Here is an 11,112-nt window from a genome sequence, read left to right on the forward strand (position 1 = left end):
CATGGCTGAGGCCCCAATAATCAAATATTTACAAAATAAAAGTATGCAAATATTTAATATGAGTTTTACCTGACATGGGAGTCTTCATAAGGAAATGAAGACCGCCCCCCCAAAATGGGTAAATCTGAATATTTTATAGTAGGTTTAATGAAGAGTAGGCCATTATGGAGAAGCATGGTAGGGCAAAAGGGTGTGATCTAATAGTAATAAACAGGGGGAAATTTAGCAAGCTTATTTGTTCAGATTTTTCTCTGTGTTTCTTCATCTTTGAAGACAAAGATGCTTCTTTTCTCTAGATAAGGGAGAACACTTCTCACATGAGGTTCTTCTGATCTGCTTCAGGGGAGAAAGGTAGGGGAAGGTGAGAGTGAACTTTCTGCTTCTTCCCTCTTTCTCAAATTCTTTCTGTTTAAAATATTCAATATGTTAAAGCACCATATTTTAGGGTAGCATGTTCTGAACTCCATCACTAGCAATCTAAATGCCCATTTAGACAAAGTTTTGAAGATATTCAACATGTTCTCCCAAATCAATCCCCAACTCCCACCAATGGGTCAGGCAATGTCCATGTTTAATACAACTTGCTTGCAACAGACAAAGACAGGATAAAAACAAATGCATTTTGGGGCATGCATGCCTTCTTTCAAGGTTTTTTGTTTTGTTTTTTCTTTTTGAGATGGAGACTCACTCACTTTGTTGCCCAGCCTGGAGTGCAGTGGTATGATCTCAGCTCACTGCAACCTCTGCATCCCAGGTTCAAGACATTCTCCTGCCTCAGCCTCCCAAGTAGCTGGGATTACAGGAATATGCCACCACACCTGGCTAATTTTTGTATTTTTAGTAGAGACAGGGTTTCATTATTTTGGCCAGGCTGGTCTCGAACTCCTGACCTCAAGTGATCTGCCTCTCTCGGCCTCCCAAAGTGCTGGGATTACAGGCATGAGCCACCACCCGGGCCTCTTCCAAGGTTTTGAACTTGTAAGTGGATATCATAAAAATATACTAGAACAAGAATCACCCACCTCTTTGATTTAACTATGTGAATGGGACATTTAAATTTTGGATCCATTTCTAGTGTATTCCAGCTCTCTTATGACTACAGATTAAAATTAAATAGATCCTGAAGGTGTTTTACTCTTAGGGCACATTACCAAATACAAAAAAATGCTGAATAGAAAAAAATGACCAAGTAAATGAATGAATACATGACCAAGTAGGTGAATGAAAGCATGGCTCACACTTTCCTGTGACAGGTCAGAATTCTGAAAGCCTCTTGTAAGATCCATTCCAAAGGTCTACTCTAAAATTGGCATGCCCCTTACTCTCTCACCTTACCTGCCTTCAGCTTCATCTATTTTTCCTATTTTTTTTTCTTTTTCTTACCATAAGTTGCAATGTGTTTAGGTTGTAAGGATATTCCTCAGTTTGATATAAAAATATTAGATACCTCTACATCTAAATGAATCACCAGAAAATTGGTGGTTCGATTCAAATGGTTTCTTTAATCTTCAGCACTTCTGGACTTCTATTCCATTCTCCATTAAAAAAAAAAAAAAAAAAAAAAAAGGAGGGAATCTGGGATTCTCTACACATCTCAGAGATATATGCATTTCGTTTTTGTGTGTGCCACTTATTGGAATGTTATCACCATACAGGCAGAGATTATATCTTTCCTCCTAGCTATGTTATCTGCAATACCTAGCACATTGTATGGCCTCAACTATATACTCCAAAAATATTACTGAATAAGTGTGTTGCTTTCTACTCCACTACTTATGATTTCAACAAAGTGCCCTTGGAGATTTCTGATTCCTAAATAATACAAATAAAAAAGAAGAAAAGAAGAAAGAAAGAAACAAAAAATATGTCAAGTGAACAATTTGAAGCTAGTATACAACTCTTTAAAGTAGTCCTAGGGGTGCTGTGTGCTATCCTAGAATCCTGCGGTATAGGACTAAGGATAGAAGGCCCTAGAATAGTGTTACCCAAAGAAGTTTCTGCAGCAATGGAAATGTTCTATATCTGCACTCTCCAAAAGGGTAGACACTGGCAACATGAGGACATTGATCTGTTGACATATGACTAGTTTAATTAAGCAATATAATTTATTTTATTTCAGTTCATTTAAATTAGAACTAAAACATGACTAATGACTACTATATTGGATAGCACAGTTTTAGGTCACATTGCTGATATTTAGGGATGTGTTTGGTGCCGAAGAACAATCTGTAATCATCCAAACCAAATACTTTGAAGTAGGACTAAGGTAAAATGATGCTAACATTTTGACAAAATTATTTTTATTCCCCTTTAACTGGAGGATAGCATACTATCTTCCGAAGAATAATTCTTATTGACTTGAAGTCTTTAACAAAGATAAACAATAACCTTCAAACTACGCAAGTTTGAAGGTTTAAACATCTTTGAAATTTTTTAAAGGCCAGTGCAGTCTTATCTGGTTGTCATGCTAGCCTTGTTGAAGGCACAGGAGAGGAGAGATGTTGCCTATGACAATGGTATGGCAGTGATAGCCAAAGTGGTTGACGACCAAAGCATTGCTACAGACCACTATATTGTGCCAAATCCATGAATGTATGAATGAGCAGGAAATGTTGAAAAGAAGTGAGACAATACAATGACAAATGAAAATGAGAGAGGTGAAGGATACAAAACAGAGATGCCAGTGATCATAGCAGTCATACCCCCACAAATGTGTGTGCAGTGTTGTCAACTCCATCTTATTAACTTGGGGACGTTTGTTAATGTAAGTCCTAAGACTGCAATTCTCTTAACATTATTATGCAAGTGTTGGAAGTGGGTCAAAATTAACAACAGGGATAGAAGATTATGGTGCCTATGAAGGTAAAACAGAAAAAAAAAAAAAAAAAAAAAAAAAAAAAGGAGCGTAGGGTTTCCCAAACAGAAAGGGAAGGCAAACTCCACAGCCCATGTGCTGTCTGTTATGGGGTGTGGGTGTTTGTGTGTGAAGTAATCACTTTAATTTCAAACTGCATTGCTCCCTATTTCCTGCTCTTTAGCAGGGGGTCTCTATTCCTGTTCAGAGGTAACAATACTCTAAACACAAAGAGGTATTTCCAAGTCTCTCCTAAAAGTGGCAGAGCCAGAACCCTCCTGCAGGGCTGAGCTCCCCTTGCCTACCATTATTCATGGGCAGGCAGCTCGGAACCACTTCCACCATCTGCCTCCAGCTGTGTTGGCATAACAGAAAGTCAAATATGCTGCAACAAACTCCAACCCTGAATTTATTGTAAAAGCCACCATTTCTATTTCATTTGGCTAGTAAACAATCTCACACTATTAGGATGGTTAATTATAAATAACAGTCTAGCCTCTTTTAATTGAAATCTACATTTATTTAGAGCCTTTTCATGAGACTAGAATTAAGAAACAAAAAGCATTAGGAATGAATAGAAATGGACCACAGTATTCGAATAGAAAAACTCCAAAAGCTGAGTATGAAAGTGCCCCTAAAAAGTAAAGATATTTTACACTTTAATAGCGTTTTTCTCTGAATTGTCAGTGTTAACTCTTCTATCATTCCTGAAGTGAAGTTATCAATGTCATCATGTTATTTTGACATGCACAAAATATCAATGTTATCAATGTTATTTTGACAGTAAAATCTATCTGCAGAGATATGCATTACTGATTATGAATAAGGTATTTTAAAATAAGTAAAGACATTTATAGAAATTCATTCTGTTATTAAACATTATTATTGATTTGCCTGTTATGTACAAGTAACTGAGCTAAAAGCTCAGGCATAATTTTGAAAGTTTTCACTCCAAGACACAGTAAAAAAATGTATTTTATATTGTGACAAAGTGTATGTTTAGAAATATACTTATGTGAGTCGAAGATTTCATGAAGCAATATTTAACCTTAATAAATGTGATGCATTCTGATATTTTCTATCCTACTCTAATTAATAACTTATTATTATAATTGATACAAAGTGATCAACTCACTATATCAATTTTAGAACCCATCAATGGGTTGAAATCTGCAGTTTGAAAAACAATATTAGAGAGATCAACATAAATCATACTCCATTTTCTACTCTTAAAAAGTTTATGATGAAACTGTCCCTACAGAGTTGACAAAAATTATAATACATGCCAGATTCCAGACAGAAATACACTTACAACTAAGCATTAATCAAGTTGCACTTTGGTCCATTTCCTTGTTTCCAAAAGTCACACAGCAATAGATCCTGATTATTTGCATCTCCATTATTCCTCTAGGTAGGATTTCTGACATTAGGGTCATAAGAGTTTAAAAATTGATTTGCATGCCTGTTGTACCTGTAGACAGGATTCCTGACTTTAGAATTGTTAGGTATTTTGTTTAAGGATTGCTTAAGATATTTTTCAGATCCCAAATTCTAGCAACCAGTTTGAAGACCCCAACCCCGCCCCCCGAGTAATGAGAGCTGCATGAGAATACAGTTTCTTCACCTCTCTGTCCCATGACTTCACCTTGTACTCTTTGACCAATCAGCAATGTCCACACTTTGGCCGGCTCCACAACCCTTAAAAACTCAAGAGCCAAACTCCTTGGGGAGACAGAGTTGAGGTTCCTTCCCAGCAACTCATTTGGTGACCCTAGTATTAATCCTCTTTCTCTGCTACAAGCAGGTATCTTGGTGTATTGACTTGCTGTGTGCATCAGGCAGCGAATCTATTAGTTACAATTATCAAACATCCAAGATGAGACAAAAAAAATAAAGAAGGATAATAACAATAATAAGAAAACTAAGCAACTTGAGAGTTTAAAATGAGGGAGATATTGCAATAAAACAGAATATTGCAGACATCATTGTTGAAAGAAGTGATAGAAAGTAGAAAGTTGAAAGAAAAGATACATGAAGTCAAGAGGAAGGTTTAATGGACAAGTTGATGTTTATGATGGAACTTGAAAGCAGATAGGATTTTGAGAGGCAGATATACAAAAGGGTGGAAATGATATTCCAGAGAGAGTTCACAGCATGGACCAAGGCACACAGATAAATAGGCAGGGAAGTGTGGACTTAGGAATCAGGGAGCCAGCCATTTTGGCTAGAGAATATTGGGTAATCTGAAGGAATAAAAAAGAATCTGGAAAGATAAAAGGTACCTTGGATGAATATTATTTTAAAATTTAGTTGGCGATGAGAAAAAATCTGAAATTGCTCATTCATCCATCTAACCATCCATCCACCCATGCATTCAATTAGAACTTATTAAGCAGCAATAGACAAGGCACTCTGCAAGCTACAAAAGAAAATGAGTAGGAAATAACCCCTCACCCTTTACTTTGTAGGAAACAAAAATATGCTAAACCCAAAATACGAGTGTACAAAACTAAAATTATGCCACCCCAAAATATGCCTCTTTGGCCTAAGGCTTATTTTGAGCTGATTATTTTGAGAAATTACAGACACAGGAGAAGCTCTGAAAATAGAAGTTACCCTTTGGTAGGAGAAGTGTATATTTATAAAGGAAACCTCCATTTGTAAGGCTATCTCCCTTGCTGTACCTGGAAGAGAACGATTCTAAATCCACTGACTCTTATCAATGGAGAAGCCGCTGCCTCAAATCTGCATAAAAACCTTATCCTTGTTTAAGGTGCTTTTCCTGGCCATCTCCTAAAAACCTGGTTTTGCCCATACCCTTCAAATTGTTCACTTGACATATTTTTTGTTTCTTTCTTTCTTCTTTTCTTCTTTTTTATTTGTATTATTTAGGAATCAGAAATCTCCAAGGGCACTTTGTTGAAATCGTAATTATTAAACAGATTTTATTTTTAGCTCACTTTACCATTACACAAGGCTGTGTTTGACCAACCACGCCTCATATTTTCAAAGGTTTCTTTAGAAACCTTCTTTCTAATTTAAGCTTAAATTAGTAGCTCACCTCTTGAGATTTACTCATTTTGCGTGTGTGGGTATGTGAGGTATACATGTTAATATACTTCTATTTGTTTTTCTCTTGTTCATCTGTCTTTTGATACAGGGATTTGTCCCAACTAAGGACAACGAAGGGTAGTGAAAAAATTATTTTTCCTATCCCACAATTGTTTATATTGTTGTAAGAGCTATAAAACTATTAAACAATTAGCAATCACACAACGAAAAAGCCATTGAAGTAAATTATAGTAGCACCCCTTATCCACAAGAGATACCTTCCAGATCCCTTGGAGGATGCCTGAAACCATGGATAGAGCCGAACATTTTATCTACTATGTTTGCTTCTATACATACACACCTATAATAAAGTTTAATTGATAAATTAAGCACAGTAAAAGATTAACAAGAGTAATAATACAATAAAGCAATTATAACAATATATTGTAAAAAAAAAAAAAAAAAAAAAAAAACTTGTGTAAACGTGGTCTTCCTCTCTCTCTCTTTCTCTTAAAATATGTTAATATTTTAAGAGCTCGGTTCATCACAAGCAACCTGAATCTGTAGAAAGCAAAACCATAGATAAGGGAGAATTACTGTAATCTAGCAGCTTCTTGGAGAACTTCAAGCTATAAGAAACTGAACACAGAGAAGCCAATGATGAGAAGAGAAAGATGAATTGTCTAATAATTTCAAGGGAAAATGTGACTGTTTCTATAGGTTTGCATGTTTTCCCTGGTCAAACTTCCTTTGTCCTCCTTATACTGAGAAAAGGGCATGTGTTTGGCAGGGAACCATATTCAAGGCCAGTTCAGCACTGCTTGGCTGTGATGTACTTTCACAATCATCTGCCCATCCTCTACCACTCATTTATTTATACAGTATCATACATTTACATGCATCTCTTCTGTATGACAGGTCTCATTTTAATATTATTATAGCACCATTTTTGCCAGTCATCATTTCAATCTTAGCTGAAGATAACATACTTTTCTTTCTTGTCTGTTATTTTTCTTGTTTTACTTTTTCTGTCATGGCGGGGAATTCATTAACGCAAAAGCCAGTGTAAGAAATTATTAAACAGATTTTTGTTTTTTAGCTCACTTTACCATTACACAAGGCTCTGTCTGAACAACCATGCCTCATATTTTCAAATGCTATAGATGTTACGGTAACTCATATTCCTCTAGCACTAAGGAAAAGGTAACCTTATTTGTTAGCTGCATGTTTTATGTTTAGGGTGATTATTATCTACTTTTATCTTTTTTAAAACCTATTGTGTGATTTCACTTTCATTTTAAAACAAATACCTTCCTCCCTTTTTACTTGAGGTGGTTGTAGTTGGTCATAAAAGGGGCCACTTGGTATCAGAACACCCTCACATATTTGCCTAATAATCCCTTTTAAGTAATCTGGCCCGTTGTTAATGGCTTTTTTTTTAAGCCAGTCATACACTTAGAATCAAAATTAGCATCTAAATGAGGATGTTTTAAAACGCATGCCTAGGGGTTGCCGGTTTCACCTTTTTTATAGTTTGCCACGTTAAATTATGTAAAATAGAAATGGTATTTTAGTATTTAATGAGCTAATGCAGAACCTATTGGGACTGTGTCCCATCCCCCACTTTTCCCTCGCACAGCCCACAAAATGCTTTTTAAGGTATGAGACATGGCCGTGAATTTTAAAGCATGTGTCAGAATGTGGAGAATTCTTTCCTTTCAATGACTACCCCATTTTAAAAGCAAGGTATTGCTAGGGAAAATGCTAGGCATAGGAAATCTGGATTTATAATCACTTTTTTAAATCTGATGGTGTTATGCATAACAACATTAATTTATTTAGCATTTAATTTTTCCAGAAAAATGTATTATATAATGTTACAGTCTCAATTTACTAGCAAGGAAAATTTCATAAGTTAAATCAAGAAATGATGACATAAGCATAAGAAAAATGAAATGTGCTTTCAAAAATATCTAAATAATGCCAAGAATACATCGTCAGAGAGCTACAAACATCATAAACAAAAGTATAAAGGAATCAGTGTTATAATTAGAGACTGGTGTGTTTTAGCTGGATATCATGAACACATTCAGGAAATTAAATCTATCATCTGGTAGTTTGGCCCCACAAGAGAAAGAGGAACTTCATTGTTTAAGTCATTTATAAATAGATAGGGACTGTGGTATAGAAGAAGAAAGAAGGGAATTAGATAACCTGATTAGCTAGTTATTTCTGTCATCCGAAAGCTTCTGTTTCATAGTGCAGAAAACTGAAGTAGAATTTCTATGTGATAACAAATCTTGTTATTGCTGTTATTTTTATTGATATAAATAATAAGGCATAGCCTTACCTCTTAAGGGTAAAGATCCTAGAAAAAATATGTATGTATCAAAACAACTAGAGTTTTGCAAGTGATGAAAGCATAAACCACCAATAGCATTATACAAAATTTCAGAGCATTGAGATCTAAGGTGTTTGTTTTTTGCTATTTCTCCTGTGCTTCCTGGGCCATTTTTGTGCCCTATCATCCACTTTCTCATGTCTCTATGAATTTTGCCCACCTTACAGAATACCCTCCACTTTTCATTTAATGGCTGTTTTTTGCTGAGTAGAAAGCTAAAGTGACACCATCTTCATAGTAACGTCACATTGTGCATCCTCTTTTTCATAATTTTATGTAATTCTTTTTAGTATTTTCAGTATATACTTAAATCACACTCATTTGTTTACATGGACAGAAACAGGTAACTGCATCTAAGTAAATATTAAGATTTTCTATTCTACCACCTCTCAGGTGGCTCTGGGCAATATTTTGGTATGTAGTCTATGTCTACACAAACATTCCCATGTATACTTAAGTGTGTGTATACTCATTTTACATAGCATTAATTAGTACTCTGTTAGATAATTAAGTTGGCCCCAATATTATAATTACATTATAATACATTTACATAGCATTGTAATTGTCATCTTTTAATTTAAATATATGTTGGGTTAAATATAAAACATTTGCTAAGTTAGAGGTCTACTTTTGATGTCTTTTTCCAAATTGGCTTCCAAAAAGCTTGAATCAATGCCTCAAAGGATGTGAAACTTTGTTTTACATTCATATCTTCATCAACAGAGAATCAATGTTAATAGTCTTTGTAATCTTTGCCAATCGAATCATTGAAAATTATTTATTCTTGTCTTCATTTGTATTTTTCTGTGATATGGCATTACGTCTTCTTTTGTGTTTATTGGCATTTGTACAGCCAATACAGTTACATGGATCATTGAACAGCCTTATGTACACCTTTGGCCCATTTTATTGTGAGTTTTTTTTTTTTTTAATCATGTGTGAGAGTTTATTTTACATTATGTGCACTGCCATTTGTGTGGTAAACATTTTTATAGAAAATTGTTTGTTTTTGATTTTTTTTAATAGAGTAAAATTTATTAACCCTTTTTGTATTTATAATTTTTATTTTTCATGTCATGCTTATGGAGGCTTCTTTTGACATAGTGCTTTAATTTTCATTAGAATAATTTAGTCCTTGTTGCTCCCATAGTATCTTTTCTGTAGGACTAGGAGATAGTACCATAATTATCTGTTTCCATAACTGGCTTGTGAGTTCCAAGACAGCAGGAACTAGGTCTTATTCATTTTTATATTCTAGTTAACAGAAAAGCCAAAATACCATGGCATATAAATAGTAGCTGGTAAATGAATAAGTAAATGAACGTAAATCAATGAACAAGATTTTAAGTTTACTACCAATCATCATCACCATGAAATGAACCAATTCCCTTGTTAGGAAATTAAGCATATTTATTAACAAAATCACAAATTTTCAATTTCTGAATTCACCATTATTAAAAAAAAAAAAAAAAAAAAAAACCTTAGATAAATTAAATTTAGCAGAGCTAAAGCGAGTAAAGAAGGATTCATGAATCAGGCAGCTCCCAGACTCAGAGTAGGTTCAGAGTGACTTCAGGGTTGCCACAGGGTCAGAAAACATTTATGAACAAACAAAAAGGAAAGTGACATACAGAAAAGAAAGTGAGGTCAGAAACAATTGGATTGGTTACTGCTTGGTGTTGGCCTTATTTAAACACAATTTGAAGAGTTGTCCACCTGTGACTGGCAGACTTGGCTACTTCTTATAACAATAGGTGACAGTCTTTTTAAACATCCTCTTAAGTTACAGTTCAGTATGAATAGAGAAACCTTTAGTCTAAACTTAAAATAAATTGTAATGAGGTTGCTTTAGGCTAAACTTAATTTAACACCATTATTAACCATCTTCTACACTGTAATTTTAAAAATTCCCTATGAAATATTTTCTATGTCTCTAATTTTATTTTTTTGTTTTTTATTGTAATTTTTTATTTTATAAATTGTATAATCTTATACTCTGCTTCTTTTCATTTTAGGAGGTAATAGTATTTTATTAGTCAAAATGCTTTGCTGGCAAATTACAGAACTTGAACTACCTTTGAAAGAACCATGAATGTTGTATCTTAATAAATCTAATTCTACACAAATTAAAGGTAAGGGCACTGCTGTCTTAGGAACAACAAGATCCAAGTATACAAAACCATCAAGACTGTACTTGTAACCACTCAATGGGTTTATCTTGCCTGGTGCTAGACAAGGCCAATTTATCAAGACAGGAGAATTGCAATAGATAAAAATAGCCAGTATTAGAGCTGGCTAAATGAGAGACTGGAGTTATGTTATTACTCAAATTAGCCTCCCCTACAATTCAGGGACTAGAATTTTTCAAGGATAGTTTGGTGAGCTGGGGACTAGGAAAGGGTGAATGCTGATTGGTTGGGGATACAATCATAGGAGTATCAAAATTAACTCTCATACACTGAGTCAGCTTCTGGGTGGGGACCACAGAGGAGTTGCTGGTCGGGGTAGGCCATTCAGTAGTCAGAAATGCAAAAGCCTGAAAAGATATCTCAAAAAGCCTATTGTAAGTTCTACAACAGTGATGTTGATAGAGACACAAAGCAGGAAAATTCTGGGCAGAAGAGGGTGGGTCCTCAGCAGGGGCCCCACCCTCAAGCCTGGAACCACAGCCCAAAGTGAGAACACACATTCTTGTTTTCTTGTTCAAATGTTGCCGTTTCCAAAACCACCCATGGCCTACCCCACTCCCCATCCTGTGCCCATGAAAACCACAGGCTCTGCCAGCAAAGAAGAGGAGAAACATTTG

The sequence above is a fragment of the Chlorocebus sabaeus genome, chromosome 8 (assembly GCF_047675955.1).
Source record: "Chlorocebus sabaeus isolate Y175 chromosome 8, mChlSab1.0.hap1, whole genome shotgun sequence".
Lineage (NCBI taxonomy): Eukaryota > Metazoa > Chordata > Mammalia > Primates > Cercopithecidae > Chlorocebus > Chlorocebus sabaeus.